This window comes from Lepeophtheirus salmonis, chromosome 5 (assembly GCF_016086655.4).
Source record: "Lepeophtheirus salmonis chromosome 5, UVic_Lsal_1.4, whole genome shotgun sequence".
Taxonomy (NCBI): Eukaryota; Metazoa; Arthropoda; class Copepoda; order Siphonostomatoida; family Caligidae; genus Lepeophtheirus; species Lepeophtheirus salmonis.
Window position 1 is genome coordinate 25,447,442 of NC_052135.2, and position 18,350 is coordinate 25,465,791.

Sequence of the window (18,350 nt, forward strand, 5' to 3'; positions counted from 1 at the left end):
TTCTTGCTGTACAAATTATATTGTGTTCTTAGAGTATGCTTATTGAATGAATGTCTTATGAAGGCTTTTTTTCATAATAAACACCTTAAAGGCACGTAAATGGGATAGTAGTCCCCCCTCTAAAGCCGCGAAACCCCTAATTAAATACATCAACTTGTGTAACACATACCTCCAAGACTGGGATATATTTTCATCTACTAAAATCCCATTTGGTACAACAATAATTTAAAAAGCCAAAGTAAGGCCCTAAAACAGTCGATAAAAATAATAATACCGATTTAAAAAAACGCCATTAAAAAAGATAGGACTTCAATAAAGCCCAAGTTTTTTATATTCCCCTCCTTATACTCTCTGGGGCATCATACTCAGTCAATAAATGAATTTGAGTCTCCTTTGTCTCTCTCCACAGTCTGTATGATGCATCTTCGACCATTCCCATGATCCTTTAAAAGCTTCATTAAGAGAATATGCCCTGCAAAGGTGGCAATTATAATTTTTTATCGATGCTTTCCTGTTTTTAAAAAGTTTATATTCCAAACTATGCCCTTTAAAAAGAATTATACTTGTTGACACTTTGTGTCTTCTATACAATACCTTTTCCATGTATCCCTTATGTACTTATTAATCCTAAACTTTTGGGAACTTCCACTTCGTATTCTTTAAGCTTAGTTCCACCATTATTGTCAAGTGCATTTGCATATTCATTACCAGTGTACTCCCAATTACCTTTTATGTAAGTTTTATTCACCTTCCTTTTTCAAACTCATTCTTTCTTCAGTCAGCCTAACTTGTTTACCCGTAAATAAGGCTTCATTTTGGCTTTTGAAGTAATAGCAGCCGCACTGTCCAAGAATAGACATTTGAACGAACTTTTTTCCCCTCTTTTAGAATTATTTATAGAGATCCAGACTTAACTATGTTATATCTTCTTCTGTTCTCTTACGGGTTGGTATTGCTCGTCATTTTATACTTAAGTTTATAAGTTACACAGAGCAAGATTTCCTTAGCTCTAGTTGGTGTAAATCTCATCACACTACAAAACAGTAAACATGCTAACCTATTTATTCTTCTCAACCTCTCCATCTGAAACTTCTTTGTTATTAGCATTTTTTTTCAACTTTTTTCGAACTTCGACATTGTGTTGTACAATCAAGGTTACAACGTGTAAATAAGTTGTTGATAATGTTTGGTCAGATTGAAAATTGTAAACATCGATCTATAATAACGTCATGCAAGGTTAAATGGCTTGTAAAGATCATATTCATACAACTCAAAAATTAGGTCCATAAATTTAGATCGAAAAAAACTGGTCTATATATTGAGAAACCAAAAATTGATACACGATTTGATAATGATTAAATTCCGGTCTATTGTCTTAGATCGTGACCTTAATTGCAATATCGGTCCAAAAAATCACTTATGACTGAACTTAACCATAGAATGTTCCGCCTGTTCCTGGACAACATTGATAAATAATTGACCACCATAAGTCCATGGACAACGCGCTCGGGAAAAATTATGATCCTGAGCTCAATATGCGTAGGTTTGCACACCGGCCGTTCCTAGAAATGGAAATATACTTTATTTATATAGACTTCAAAGAAGATTTCTAGGTTTGATTGAGTAAATGAAATACTTTAATGTTTACTTAATCAGTGCAGCTCCAGCTGACCAATAAAAGAAACATTAAAAAAAATTATAATTATTGGCTAATTTTGGGGAATGTCTTTGCCAAAAATTTTACATTTTTTGTCTTCTCCACGACTTGAACCCTGTGTTTTCCTTCCTTTATTTTTTCACCCTCTTGATGCTTATAGTAAAGTCATATTCTTGTTTTATTGTAGACAAATTCTAGGTTTTTTATCGCTTTAATATTTTTTCCCATTAATTTCCTTGTGTGTATGTATGTTTATTTTTATGTGCTTTTGTGTGTACCCTCTTTTCTGTCCTCTGTGTTTATCTATGAATAAATTTGATAAAATTGTTAGCCCATTGTGAGGGGTTTAGCTCATGTGTCGTTTGGTGATGAGCAGGAAGAATGAGATACGGGCACACGTCGGTCCTAAAACATCAACTTTAGGTTAAACGTACCTGTCCATCAATTTTTCCTTTTCGTGATTTTTGTTCAAAAAAATTTTACGTTGACATACAACATATGAGATAACGAACAAAGGAATTGCTGCTTTGTTTCCTTCTATTAGTTTTATTTAAAGCAGTTCTTAAGATTGTTTACATTAGATTAGAGATTTATGCTCCTTTTATTGTGCTATTTAGTAAATCCATTGTAGCAGGTAAGTGTGTGTACAGTTTGTTGTTGTATGGTTCTAATTAACAAAGGGAAAAAGTTGGAAAATGTAAATATCTGTTAGAAACATTAAGGAAGAGAGGTTGATAAATGTTTATTAATGTAACTAAGTTAATTCTGAATAGAGAGAAGATATGTGGTATAAAATATGAACTAACTGCATGCAAGATTTTTTTCTAATTAGTAATCTGAAGTTTTTTTTTCTGTTTTCATAGTTGTTACCATTGGTGTTATGTCATTCCTTATTTAGGACTGAAGACTGCCGTTCCATCCAGTTTAGTTTCAGTCCTAAAGTTGTAAATAACATTCCTTTATTATTTTTTGACTGCTACTTGAATATTCAAATACGTTTTATGTCAAGTGAAATATATATTACACAATAAGTATTTATGCAATAAAAAAGAACAAAAAACATATATTTTAAATTACGCATAACTTTGTGGTGAACATAAGAATATAATGCAACTCATCGATAAATAGAACTTGTTATCGATTGGGAGTAGTTTGCAAAGGGTTTTTAATAGTGCGTGACAATTTAAATTTTTTTGTTATGGAATCGTCAAATTGAAAAGATTTAGCTAAATATTGTGCCGACCCAACTAAAAGACACTTGGAGAAATATAATAGAACGGATCTTCGAGATGTCTCAAAATCTATTTTGGTAAGATTTTCTTCGCTATTAAAGAAGGGTGATAGATTATGTACTTCACGCAGAAAAAAAACTATATCCAATGAAGGAACAGAGGAAGCCATCGACAGAAATGGATTTGATTGATCTTCCGACAGTACTCCCTGATGATGATCAGTTCAGTAGGGATTTTTGAATTATATGATCTGAACAACTCATTGAATCTGTTAGGTGAAACATACACGAAAAGCTTCTAAGTCCAAAGTTTATGCGGTGACAAAACAAGATAAAGTGTAAGAATCTGTTAAGAGGAAATTAGACTTGGTTACTGGATCTCATGTTGAAATCGATTCAAGTGATCCAATGTGCTCAGAAAACTGCGTGCCGGAAGTGATACAAGGGCTCAAGGAACAGTATAAAGTTTCAAATCCTGATAAAAAGATTCAAATTTTAACAATTTTTGCAAAAACTATGAGTACAAGAGTTATGATACAGAGTTTTGGATATTCTCAACGAATGGCAGTGGATACAAGGGAATGACTGGATGTAAACGGTATGCTGGCGCTTCCTAATCCGAAGCAGGGTAAGTCAATGCCTGCTGATGTCATGGCAAAAGTGGTTCAGTTTTATCGTACAAACGATTCAAGTAGAATGTCATCTACAAAAATCAAATTACCACAGCAAGACAACTATTTGAATTTACTAAATCTAGAATGGAAAACATGGGCTTTCGTTATTGCAACCAAGATGACTTAAATAATGAAGAAAGTACTCTAAGATAGAGATTAGGAAACGCAAACACTATTGTTGGTACTCAAAAACTCCATTCATTTATACCAAGGAATAATAGTTTGCTCATAGTAAGTGAATACAATGATTCAGCGGAATCAAGAACTGAATCAGCTATCAGAAGAATGTGTATTTTATAGAATGAAAAATTATGCATTATATTTTGCTCAGTCAATATTTTTTTTATGTCATATCATGCCTTAGTGATAATATAGAATATGTTTATATGGATTTATATTTAAATGTTTTATAATGTTTAAATGTATATTTTCATTACAAAGAAGGTCAATTTAAAAATGTGGATTCAAAGGAAAAAGTTATTTAAAAGCTGAAATCCTCCTTATTAAATAATTATTATAATAATTAAAAACACCAGACCAAATAATGGAGTAACAGAAAATGGGACAGGATAATGTATAGTATAAAAAGAAGTAAAATTAATATTAAAGTGTTCCACATACCTCTAGTTAGTGGCTTTTTTGGAGATGATCACATTGAGATCCCATTCTAAATTTTTTTTTATGGAAACAATAAATTGGGCTACCTTCAAAAGCAAATCTGGCTAAATAAAATTTGCAGCCTGGCAGGGAGCCATTTTGAAGTACGCACCAAAGTGCCAAAATTTTAATTTTTGTTTTATTGCAACACGTTTATACTCAAATGAAAGCTGTATATGTGTTGAGTATTTTAACATAAAGAAAGTAAAAATCCAATCACTATGTAAGGAGTTATTGTCTTTTAAAGTATAAGATGGGCACGGGTTTTGCGACATTTTCCAGAACTTTGAGCGCCCCTAAAATGGTCCCTGTGAGTCACAGCTATCTGAAATTTCATACAAAGAATTATGTAATAACGTTTAATAAGTGTACCAAAATCATCAGAATCGTTGATGGTCATGCCGTGTGTACAGTTGACATGGAATTTAGCCTTTGTTTGGAGTTATTTTTTAAACAATAATCCTACGTTTTTCAACGTTTTTGTTACCCACCTTCATTTGGAAAAGTTTCACTTTTTTTTTTATTAATCAATGATTAGGCCGAGTTTAAATTTAAACATATATTTAAATATTTTAATTATTTTAAAAGAAAATTCTAAAAAATTATTTAAAAACCAAATACCAAACAAATTCTGTTTAAACAATATATTTTTTACTTGCAGGTGTTACATTAAAATATATAAACTCTTTTTCCTATCAACTTTTTAACATCCGATGTAAAATTGATTTTTTTTTAGTATATGAAGCATTGAGCTTTATCTAGGCACACTTATTACTACATTTTGTTTCTTAGAACTAGTAGTTCGAACATTTTTAGAGCACACTCAAAAATTAAAATCAACAGACCGACGGGTCTTTTAATATAGATTTAGCATCAAACAATTTTAATAGACAATTTTCTAACTTAGAAAAAGTATAACTAAAGCCATTTCCTAAGGTACCCAAAGGAGACAAAACAGTGAATAATGTACGAACATTTAGAACTTTTATTTTGATATTGTCTATTTAAATATGTAAAAAAAAAGACATATACTATACGTGGAGCATTAAAATTGATATGCCACCTAATTATGAAATTTTAAAGCAATAACATTTTACTTAGATTAATTTCTTACCAAAGAACAACGAAAATAGTTAAAAATGAATAACTTTTTTAAGATCTTAATACAAATAAAAAAATCAGCTATATTTAGTAAAGATAATTAAAAACAAAGACTGAATTATTTACAAAAGTGCATTATAATTAAGCAATGATTAAAAATTATATTATTTATATTCTTACATCATTTCAAAGTTTGATTACAAAATGAGAAATTCTATAATTTTTATAATAAGATAAATGAAAATACATAATGCAAAAAGTTACATAACTCTAAATAATTATGTACACAATTATTTTAGAGTAATTACTTTAAATATTAATAACATCATATTAGTTTCAGTGAGTAATCCGCTTATCTAACGCTTGATCCAAATTGGGGGAAACTGTTTATAGGCTATACCAGAGACAGTTGCTACCTATCTTTTAATGGAAAATTTAAATAGGTACAACTATAAAATTTATTTCATTTAAAATGTATGATCAATAAACTAATGATAAATAATTTTTGTCAACTTTTCTATGATATATTCTATCAAATTGATTTTGAGAGGGAAAGCCCTTTTTCCCGTAGAATTAATTTTGGAATAATGTAGTCATTTTTTTAAATGGTCTTTCAATTGTTCAGATGGAGTTGTCCTGATTAAGTATAAGTTAACATTACAGTATTATAATTACTAAGAATTATCTTTAATTAACGAAATAGCTGCAAACCTACGCACATTGAGTTTAAAAGAATAATTACGGCCATGGGTGTTCTCTATTGGGCTACATAGTTCCATTTTCCATTTTATATTGTTTTGCAGTATCATATATGAGTTGATTTATTGTTTATTTTTATCAATTGATATAATTTTATTAAAATTCAAAACTTACTTATTGAGAAAAAAGTTGAGGTATCACAATGTTCCGTATACAGACTCGGTTGCAACAAGTCGTGCAATTTTTCTAGTATTTATTTATAATATAAATTTTAATCTACTTCTCTACATTAAAAGCTATAGCATTTCATGCATTGAAAGATCTATACTATTTCTAATTTAAAATGGAATAGTCAAACTCAAAATGAAAATGAGGAAATTCAAAATGGAAATTTATTAACTCAAAGGCATATGCTTGTCATAAATACGAATATTTTAGTTTGAAAAAAGGGATGTTTTTTTTTTTTTTTTTTCAATAATTTCACCCCTCCCCTCCCAGAAAAATTAATTTGACAGCCTTGTATGTATTAATATATACAAGGTCCACGGAAAGTTATGCTAAATGTTTGTTATTCTACTAATGATATAATTGTTTGTTTTGATCTCATTTCGACGCAACTAGAGTTTAAACAAAATATATCGCAACTTTATATATAATTATATTATATAAAGTTAATTTAACAGGAGAGAGTTGCAACATTAAATTCAACTGTATTCAATTATAATTTGTGCAAAAATTACTGAATAGTTTAATCTGTGAATACATTTAACAAATAGAAGATAAATATTGGTATATTGTGGTAAATTTTGGACTGTCACATCAGCTCTGGAAGATTTAGCAAGAAGTGAAACACTCTTCATGGTCTCCCCTACATAATGTTTTATTTATTAGACATTAATAAAGTACAATAAAAAGAAAGTAATGAGACTAGAATTAATACATATGGAGGTACGTACCTGGATTACTCACGTAACTTAAATTAAGTATTGGAAGAAGAACTTAGTATTGTCTTCTTCCATAAAAATAAAGTCAGGCACATAATAAGTATTAATTGAACCTACAAAATAGATACTTACTATGTAGTTTATAACTTTTGGATAACCTCTAGGGATCTTTTTGTGCATTTATGTCTATGTGCGTGCACAGAGGATTACCCTCCAGAAAATTGTCATCATTGTATAATTCCCGCAACTATAATACATATATATTTAGTAATTTGTCTACCAATCAAACTAATCTACTGATGAGTCTGAGCCATGTAAGGAACTGTTGATAGTTCTCCCATCTGCAGATAAGCTAGAATAAAATAATTATCCGAGCTTCCATAATTGCACCCCAGAATTTGTGAAAGATACCCTTGGGGCTTCGAGACTCGTTAAAAAAGCACTGCGTTCACAAAAAAAAGCCTGCAAAAGACCCCACTTACTTTTTTATAATAACAGCTTCGAAGCCCGACATTTATGTTCAACGGGTACAATTGCAGGCAATTCTCTGATAAAAATCTTCATATAATCATGTTTCTATATTTAACTTATCTATAGATTTAATTAGTATTACAATGTTTTAGCACACCATATTCTCAATTCATGAGTAAAACTTTAAGGGCAGAGATTAAACTGACGGATATTTTAGCAGATCAATTATAAGAAGTTACAAAATTATTTGTAATTACCCAAAGTTTGCCGATTATTACCGATATATTTTTTTCTAAAGAAATATTTTAAATAAAAACAATACCAAAAGTTACTAAATTACTTCATTCTCGAAATCATAAGTGTGGCTAGAGGGTCCATTTTTGTATGTTATATTTTTCCACTCATCTTAGTGATTGATTTCTTATCTAAAAAAATTTAGCTTCGAAATTTATGCCTTAAGTAACAAAGGGGAACACCAAATTTTAGCCAATGAAATTAAACCAAGAGTACAATTTGTCTTTAAGCATAATTTCCAAAACTGATCTCAGTTTTTCTCTGGGTCGTCAAGTTTCAGAAATATTTGAGATTATAGTAATTCGAGACTATTCTCGTTCAGAGACATTTTTTAGCATTAAGACAAACAACAAATTGAAATACGATGAATAAAACTCACTGTAAAAAGGTATTTTACTATTATAAAAGTGTTTTCATTGATTCTGTATTCTCTTCTGAACTCTACTCTATTATGAAGCTTAGTTTTGTTCGGTTTTCTTCTGCGGCTAAATTTTCATCCTTTTACACTTCCCTAGTTATTGGAATTCGAGCATCTCTTATTGAGGATAAAGTATCTCGGTTCTTTTCTTTTGTCCTTATTCATAAAGAAATTGTAGCTTATATATAATATCCATGTTCAGATAACTCCTAATATTTTACTTTACTGTAATTACGAATGGTATATCCAGTCTTTTATTTTATTCAATTATAATTGTAGCATCTTGTCAACATAAATAATTTTACCTGCAAGAATTAAATGATTTGATTCGTGTTTTAGTGTTACGGAAAAAACATCTGAACTATTACTACCACGGTTACCACAACATTCCTGGCTTGTTAAAGAAATTAGGACTTCTACCTTATCGACCCGATGAATGGATGTTTTTTATAGATAGTTCAAATTATAGTTTAAAATGTGTCCTTCTACTCAATGAAAATATTTTTGGTACAATTCCAATAGGACATTCTGTTATCTGAACATGAATTTTATGCATAAGCTAGAAGTATAAATTGAAATATATAAAAAATAACATGCAAAAATATTTGAGTAAATGGAGAGACAAATTATAAATATAAAAGTTTTCTTAATTTGCTTAGATTGATCTTCATTATTTAAAGACGAAAATTTATTTATGAGTTAGGACAAAAGAAGAGACCCTAGATAGTTAATCCTCAACAAGAAATGCTCAAAATCTAATACCTGGGGAAGTGTAACAGGATGAAAACTTTAGCCGAAGAAGAAAACCGAAAAAAACTAAGCTTAATACTAGAATAGAGTCGACTCTTTCATTTGATTGGGATCTCTCCATTCACATAGAACTATGAATACCACCACCATCTAAGGTTGACACTATGACGGGATCCATTTACATTCAGATTCAGATAAAATGCTCTAGATGTGAACATATTATTAATAATTTGTTCATTTGGTACTACAACAATGAGAAATTATAGCTATAAAACTATAATAATCTAAAATTTTAAAGTAAAATGAAATTTTACTTAGAAATTTTTTAAAGCCTAAATCATTCTTTATTCATGAATACCTACAGAAGTGGACTCTTTTGTTCTCCTTGAATTAGGACCAACGGAAGATACTTCTGACTTGATCATCCATCTCAAGAGATCCTCTTAGTCTTATTCGGAACTTCGTATTCTACGATGGACGACGGGATGAAAATTCATCCGAAAAAGACTATAAGGCTTCATACGAGAGTAGAGTTGACTCCTTCATACGGAAAGGAATTCCATGATAGAAACAATGAAGAGATCCATTCATGATGAGTAGAGAATTTTAATATTCAAAATATACCTAATTGTAATGAGTTTACTAATTACTAATCATTTTATTTGAATTCGTGCGAAGCGGGGTATTATTTATGTTATGATTTTATTTATTACAGGGTATTACTTCATTATGAGGACATTTGTATCGTAAATAATATAAGATTATGCTTCCTATTTGCTTGTACACCTCACTAAAAAATGGCACCACTAAAAAAAAATACCAAATCGAACTAAATTCCTAGGAGATCCTTATTTCTTTAAATATTTATTTTTTTTAAGTAAAAGATAGAATATTTTTCTATAATATGAACTATTTTATTCCTTAACGCTATGAATGATGAATAAGTGATAATGGTCCCAAGAAGAGCGTTGTTTTTCATCATTTTTCAGCCTAAAAATGGAAATATATTGAGTTCAAAGAGAATACAGAATCAATAAAAACACTTTTATGATCATAAAAGACCTTTTTACATCAGTTTTATTTATCGTACTTCAATTTGATGGTTGTCTTAATGCTGAAAATGTCTCTGAACGATAATAGTCTCGAATTACTAAAATCTCAAATATTTCTGAAACCTGACGACCCAGTTTTGAATTTTGCGTTCAAAGATAAATTATATTCTTGTCTTAATTTCATTGGTGGTAATTTGGACCCTCTGATTGTTCCCTTGTGTAATATTTTAAAGCGTGAGAAAAGCACTAGTCAACTTTATTTTTTTTAAAGTGTCTATTATTTAATTAGTTGATAGAGTTACAAAGGTTATGTATAAGTAAACTTACGCTTCTATCTCTAAGAGCAACCGGGAATACAAGATAATAACCTTAATTTTTCATTGTTTTTTTTTTTTCCTTTTTCGTTGTCTTTGAGAGTATTATTAACTATTAATAAATAAATAAAACTATTATTTCAAGCAATAAATCTTATTTAACTTTGAAGATCTTGATTGTTTTAGATACTGTACTTTTAATTATGAAGTTGTATCTCTTCACTTGACAAAAAATTATAATTTTTAGTCATTGTGCTTCAAAAAAGAGGAATTTAATATACTTTAAAAGAGAAAGTCAATGTTGTGTCATTTTTTTTTTTACTTACAAATATATAAATATACAAAATATGGTTCGGCAGTAATGACATTTTTGGAATCACTGTTTTATATCAAAGACATAATATAAGCATTTAAAAACGTTTTCCAATGAACATATTTTGAAATTAGATGAATATAATTTGTTGAAATTCCGATTAAGAAAAATTACATTAATAATTAAAATATTTTCTGAATCTGGAAACATTATTACAAATCATAGAGTCATTTTTTTTTCTTATTTTGTAATCTTTGAAGGCAAGAAATAACACTTAATTATTGTAGATGTTAGAAAATAAAATTTTCTAAAAAAACTGAAATCTGAAATTTTTAAGATATTATTAAGGTATTAAGGTCTTGTTTCGGGTAAAATCAATCAGAAACGCACCATATCAATCAAAAGACAAAAAAAGTCGAAATTTCGTTGACTATTATAGTCAATGAGATTAAATGTATGTCTAATGAATTTTCACTTATGCAATATGGGCAGCTTGAGGGATTTGGGCTCTTGTGTGATTATTTATACTTTTTTTAGGGTCAAATTTAAAAAAAGCAAAAAATAAAGGCCGTTTCATTGGTTATTGGTATTTTTTTTTCTTAAATAATCGATATCGGCCAAGTTTTATATAATATATAGCACTGAAATGCCCAGTTTTGGTCTGAAAATCCCATACTGGTTCGAAAAAGTTTGAATTATTGTTAGGGTTTTCTACAAAATGAGAATCACTCAAAATCACTGAAAGAAGTAAAAACTATTTATGAAACTCAGTCCAACACAGTTTTTTTTTTTTTGGGGGGGAATTGATCTTAAGGGATCGGGATTCAGCCGAGAAATACACCCGTTTTCAAATCGGGGACCGATATTTTGATCCAGAACAGAAATTTAATCGCTTTCAAATCAGGGACCGATTTTTTAAGTCTCAATTTATGGAACAATATTTTATCCCAACCACCGAATTTATGAATTGTACAAATATGATTTGTGAAACACATTACATCATATACAATTCACCTATAGAATCAGTTCACACAATTAGTTTTGGCTTCAAAATAAATTCCCTGTCGCTTAACATACATTATGGGGTTTTTTTTCAGAAAAAGTTTGGAATATTATTTCTGTCTGTATTTCTCGTGGAAAGGGCCTTTAGTGCAGTTTCAAATCTTCTTACAAAAATTACAAAGTCGATTAAATCATTGAATGTGGAGACTTGGGATTATCTAACTCGTGAATAATTAATAATTAAAAATACAGCATAGTTTTAAAAACGTTGTCGTATGGATAGGGCTTTAATATTTAAAGTTATGTAACAATTTTCTACATACTTTATCCCTTTAAAGCCTGAATATTGAAAACACCAAAAAAAATACCTCTATATCTTCTGATATAGGTCTAAAATGAATAAATAATTCTTTAAATAACTTTTTTTATAATTTTCTGTAATTTTTCTTTATGTTGCCATATGACAACATTCGCCATAACACATACATATATTTATTTATATGTAATAAAACAATTTCTTTCACTTGTAAGGCACAGCCCTATATCGTATTTTGTGCACATTGTCCTTGTAAATCCATTTATACGTTATTTGCATCTTTTTTTTTTAATACAGTTATGTAGGTGATAAAGTCTGTCAAATCTTATTGGATCAACAGGACTGATGACATTTCTTTGGGTTGTTTTCGGGTATTCAGTTGAAGGTATTCTACGTCGAGAAGATCAACATAGATTAACTCCTCCCATGAACTTGTATTCAGCAATAGTATTTGACATGGTTACATTGATATGTTCTTGCTTTATTCTATCCCATCTTTTTGCAGTTGATATTGGATGCACTCCAACATAAGTTGAAATTTTATGAACAAACTTATTGTCAAGCCATTTCAACCCAGGAATATTTTCTTCAATTTCAACTCTATGATCAAAACTTCCTCTTCCTTATTTCTTCAAATCTTTTTCTTCCATGAAGGTAACATACTCCATCCAATTTTCTTTTATCGTGGCTAGACTTAAAATTCAATTTTTCTTCAGAGTTTTTGCCAACTCTATTGAAGAAAACCAATTGTCATAGAACAGTATATAATTACGATATTGTGATATTTTTGCTGAGAGGTTCATGACAAATTCTGAATAGATTCCTAATCCATTGTCAGTTTTTTGGGTCCTGCCCCTTACCTTGCCAGTGTAAACTTCAAAGTCATAAATGTACCCACATGTCTCAGCTCTAGAGATAACTTTATATAAATATTTATATTTAAATATTATTGTGTAATTACATTAATATAAACTTTTTAGATGTTGAAATCTGCAGATGTATGAATGAAAATAAATAATGAAAAAAAACAAAAAACGACTAATTGCGCCTTTGTCTCATTTATGGCTCACACGAAGATTAAAAGTACTTTATAACAAAATACACTTGAGAAACAGCGTAATAAATTTATTAAAATAGAAAAATATGCATCTTTTAAACATAACTTAATATATCCTTCAATATTTACGTGGCCATATGAATACATACGTCCTCAAAGGGTTATTATTTCTAATTAGAAATCATATAAAAATCATGTGATTTTTTGCCACTTAATTTTTACTTCTTTTCCGCCATGTGGACATACACGGACTTTTTATTTACAGCCCCCCCCCTTCTCCCACATCCGCCTAAAATAACATGTTTTTTATTACCCCTCTGCGTAATTTGTGAATGCCCCCTTATATGTCCCATAATCTGTTATCTCCAAATAAATAAATATTTGTATATCAAAATTTAAAAAAAATTAAAACCTTTTATCATATAACTGCTTCTTAAAAGGCTTTTAGTAATTTTGACCCATCATTAATTGTTATAAAATATTGTCTTATGTATACCCTGAAACGACATCTATATTGTACATTTAACATTGATGCAAATTTTGATCTTTTTTTTTTTAATCGGAGACATTTCTAATTTGAAAAAAAACATTTTTTTTTTTGCTATTTTCTAAAAATATGAACAACTTTACCATTCACTGTGGACGTTATTTTTCCACTCTAACAGATAGAAATTACTTCGTAATATTTCATATGTTAAGCATACATTATGTTAATATTAAATACTTATCCATGGAAGAATTATTACTTGTTTGAATTATAAGTAAAAAGTATACTAAAATATAATGAATAAATATAAAAAATTAAACTTCATATTGTAACTTCATATTTAATATTTTGATTTAGTTTTTGTATGATCAAAAAGATTTACTTTAACTATCTTTAATTTTCTTTTGAAAGTTTATATGAAGCAAAATAATCAGTTGAAGTAGTATGGTCTATTAAACTTGGAGCATTGCAAATATTCAGTTTCATGATATTGTTTTATTGTCATAGTTGATGGGCACTGCAGAGTCACTACTCACCGCTATTATCCCAACATATTGAGAATGTAATGGTCAGAAATTGCATATTTAATGGTCTATATCTCCGTATGTATTTTGTGGATGCAACTGGATGCTCATTTTTCTTAAATCAACAAGGAAAATTACATCAGCATCATGTCTTTTCAGAAATTTATTCTTTAAAAGATTCCTAGTGTGGAATTAAAGTAGATGTAGATTATTTTTTAAAAGTATCTTAAAACTATAAAGTGAAGACGGTCTTCTCACCTTTTCGGGGAGGTAGTTCCATATCCTTACCTAAAAGCTCTGTTGGTGGTAATTAGTATTTGCAGATGGTTGACCTATGTTAAAAATTGGAAGACAACCTATTTTTGTACACCATACTACATATTTTGGGATTGATGTTACAATTAGTCGGTCCATTAGTAACTTTAAATATCCTAACCTCATCCTAAAGTTTCCTCCTCCTTTCAAGCGACAACAGTCCGACTACATGTAAGGATACATCGTAGAATACCATCTTAATAAAGCGTTTCTGTACATTTTTAAAAGCTTTGATTTCCTTTGTAAACATTGAATTCCACAACTGAGAAGCGAAGTTTAAAAAAGGCATACCATATGCTACATAAAGCTTCTTCATCAGCTTCATATTCCTCGTTTTAAAACTTCTTTTAATAAACCCAAGCACTCTGTTTGCTTTTCTAACAATATTGTACATGTGAGTGCTGAATTTCATATTAGAAGATGTCAGCACTCAAAGATCTTTAAAGACACCCACATTCTTCATTCCTCAAAGGTCAAAAACGCCACCCCGAAAAATCATAAAGGAGAATTTCTCAAGAATTATGAAATTCCCCAAAGATTGCTCCACCTTAGAAATTCTCTGAGGTCATGTTTGGCCTGTCCTTCTGATTGGCAAACAAGCTTTGTGTCGTCAGCATACATATATGATTATGATCTCAGGTTGTCACACAGGTCGTTAACCCATTAATAATGAAAGCTAACCAAACCATAATTCTTTTGAAATTTAGAACATCCCTTGATGTTGCCATTGCCAATATTTTCCTAAAAAATCACCAGTATTTGAATATAGATTCTCAAGATATCGGATGTGTATTTAGATATCCCTTCGGCCAAGCACAACTTTTCATTAACATACCTATATATTTTCTTAATTTCTCACACTAAGTTTAAATTTAATATTCTACAAGTTATTACATAATTGAGGATGCTTAATTTGGAGTATGATTCATATTTTTTTGTTTCTAATATTATTTACACATATCCCATCAGTCAAAAATCATAAAATAATCTAAATAATAATTATAAAAATAAAAACCCAAACAAGTCAGTGCAAGAATTCGAAATATTATAGGTTTCATTAATGAAGGAGGAAAAGAAAAAAGAAAGACCGGTAGATAAGTAATCAGATTAAGAAGTGAGGTTCCCATGCGAGCTCTTTAGACACACCTCGCTCTCTCTTTTCCTTTTCTCCAATATATCGCTGAGTATATAATATGACGTAGTAGCAATCATTCTATGTTTACGTCATTACGCGGGATCTTGTTCATTTATTTAATTGTATAATAAGTAATAACACAGAAGAGCCATCCCGAATCCCTCTGGTCTAGATAATTCCCTGCTCCGTTGGTAAGCTTTATACACGGTAATAATTCATAATGATCCTGTAATCTCTAACTGGACAGAGACGACTTATAGGATTTCCATTGAGTGGAGTACATACTCTTCCAGCCTTGATGGAATAGGTAATATTTTATTTTTAACCCCATATATTATCCCTTGGACTTTAGTGATAATATATTCAATTTTCAGGTTCTGTTTATATTTCGAAGACGTTGCTATAAGTCAATCTGAAGGGCGGAGTTCTTGGCCGTACCTTTCATGGATAATGCAATCCACCATTTTAACAACGGGAACCACTTTTGAGCAAAAATAAAATTGAATGAGGTCTCAATGTTTTCTTTACAAAAAAAAGCACATTCTAGACTCAACCATTTGTTTTGACTTATTTGTAAATAAATAAGAAGTGGGCAATCGGTATCTTAACCATTTTTGATGGGAATCTGTTAGGTAGTTTTTCAATATTGTCTTCGGGTTTAATACCTTTATCATTTTTTTCAGGTTCAGTCTCTCCAATCTTCTCTTGACGATAAGAGACGACACTCTGTTGTTATTCAGTCACTGTTTATTGCAGATCTTATTCTACTCTTAGAGAGTGCTTCCACTGCTATGGAGAAGGGAGTTGAAGGCTCGAGATTACTGGTTTTTGAACGGTAGCATAAAAATAATCTCTTGGTTCTACTTAATAGAATGAAATTGCCTAGCTCCGTATCTCCACGAGATAGATATTGACAAGTTATTCCCCCTTCCCTTAAAAGCACGTCAAGACTTCACAACCTTGGATATAAGTTAAAAGGTTCGTTAGATCTCATGGTATGAAAAATGTCATTCATAATGAATTCCCGCGACCAACCAATCTGTCTACAGTATTGATCACTTTTTTCATCATCCCAAATAGCTCCGATGGTCCCGTAAATAATCGGTCAATCAGATCATGATCAATTCTTTTCTCAAACTCACCCTTGATCCTTAACGCCCAGAAATCACTGCTTTTCCTCAGTCTCTTGTAACCCTAGAGAAGTTAAGCACTTTTCACAAGCTTCTATGTTAGGAGATCAGAGGTGTATTTATGCGTCTTCTAGAAAGGTAGGCTCTTGATCACCTCCCCCGATTCGGCGATTAAGAATGCCTGTGAGTATTTTGTATGATGTATTCAAGAGATATCTGCCTGTAATTTTTAAATCATATTGTTCTATTTTTTTTTCAGGATCAAAGTCAGAGAGCCACAACTCATAAAGTCTGGGATAAAGCGTTTCTTAAATATTTCTTTAAAATCTTCGCGAGTATTGGTGATAGAAGTAAATCAAACTCTTAAAAGAACTCGAAACTACGCAGAAAGCTGAGAATTTCATCTTGAGTAATCGGTAAATCCAACTCCTACATAGTGTTTGTACCAGCAAAATTGCTGATTTTTCTTTCTCTCCTGTAGGGTTTGCTGAATAGTAACAGTTTCCATTTCGTTGGATCCTTCATCAGTCTCCAACTGTAGCAGAAGTCCCATAGGTTTAAGGCGTGCATTCTGGACACCCGTACAGGTTTGTGTAAAAATTGATATTTTATCTCGTAATTTCGCAGGGTTCTTCTGTGATCTCACCCGTCGGTAGTCCAAGTGTAGATATTCTCTTTGATTGTAAACAAAGACGATTCTACCTCCTCAGTTTTAAGGATGAGGTAAAATCGTCTTTGTTCAAAGTCTGTATCCCATAAAGGGTTTTAGTTATAAAGTTTTTCTCTGCCTTTTTGAATGAAGATTCCCCTCGCTTGAGGCTCAATGAGTCTCAGGGTATACATGGAGACAAAAGTCGACTTTCCATCTTTAGGCCGTAGTCACGAATTACCTTGCTTATATCATCTCGTGTACTTTCTCAATTCAGTAAGGTAACATTGAAGTTTCCCGCGTTGAGGGGGGAGGACCTTAAATGATCTAAAAACTGGGCAGTGATCTGAAATGTACGGTAGAAGCATGCTGAATTCGTTTAGGAGGTTTGCTACTCGGTGTGAAGTGATTATATAATCAAGTCTGTCCCTTATTACTTTCCCAGTCCTCCTTTTTTTCCATTAAGTCATTTTTGGGAAAGGTCATCGCATATTGGACCTAAATCTTGTAAGTTATAATCTGATATTATTTGTTCCAGATCTGAAGCTCTATTTTTATTGTGTGAACCATATTGTTCCGACTTTGTTTTCGGATTACATTAAAGTCCCCTCGCTAATAATAATTCCTTTCCCTCCAAAGGCCCAACTCCTCTGACTTGTTTTGTGAACCAATTTTTAGAATCATGGTTTGGACCATAAGCTGCTAACAATGTTGTTCGGTTTCAAAGGAAATCCAAGTCGACGACAACGTAATTATCTCCCGGGTCAGTGGCTCTTTGAATTGAGTTTAAATTTTTATGTATTAGCACCATAATTCCTCTTGAGGGGTGAGTTGATTTTCTATTAGCCTTTGAATAGAAAAGGACATGTTTCTTTGGTAGAAGATAGGTGATCTTGTTTATATCCTGCACTGGAGTATGATATTCTTTAAAACACTTTGAATGAAGATACAAGTACAATACAGTTTTCACACATAAACTTACTTTTTATTACACAAATTTTACATGTTTTACCATTGTCATCATTATATACTATCGAGTGGCTAATACGGTCATCATTTTTTTCTCTTGAATGCTCTTAGTTCCATTGATTGTTATGTTTGCTTTAACGTTAGTGCGTGGGCGTTACTCATCATAACATCGAACATGTATGTTATGTTAC

General features: G+C 30.7%; 1 protein-coding gene and 2 long non-coding RNA genes across 6 annotated transcripts in view; 1 reads left to right on the forward strand and 2 right to left on the reverse strand.

The window, feature by feature from the left end:
• The window catches only part of Syt7 (Synaptotagmin 7), a 313,580-nt gene that overhangs the window by 194,143 nt on the left and 101,087 nt on the right, over nucleotides 1-18,350 (reverse strand). The window lies entirely within an intron of this gene.
• LOC139905388 (uncharacterized) lies at nucleotides 14,006-14,533 on the reverse strand. The gene is made up of 3 exons (XR_011780082.1): nucleotides 14,398-14,533; nucleotides 14,250-14,335; nucleotides 14,006-14,142 (listed from the first exon to the last, which is right to left on the reverse strand). It is a non-coding gene; the product is annotated as an uncharacterized lncRNA (long non-coding RNA).
• The window catches only part of LOC121118401 (uncharacterized), a 40,471-nt gene continuing 37,595 nt past the window's right edge, over nucleotides 15,475-18,350 (forward strand). For 2 of the 4 annotated variants that reach the window (XR_011780080.1, XR_011780079.1), the window contains exons 1-7: nucleotides 15,475-15,602; nucleotides 15,659-15,718; nucleotides 15,786-16,043; nucleotides 16,095-16,389; nucleotides 16,492-16,724; nucleotides 16,801-16,957; nucleotides 17,023-17,128. This is a non-coding gene — a long non-coding RNA (uncharacterized lncRNA). The remainder of the gene's footprint in view (nucleotides 15,603-15,658; nucleotides 15,719-15,785; nucleotides 16,044-16,094; nucleotides 16,390-16,491; nucleotides 16,725-16,800; nucleotides 16,958-17,022; nucleotides 17,129-18,350) is intronic. The other 2 variants (XR_011780081.1, XR_005864430.2) reach the window with 1 other exon arrangement.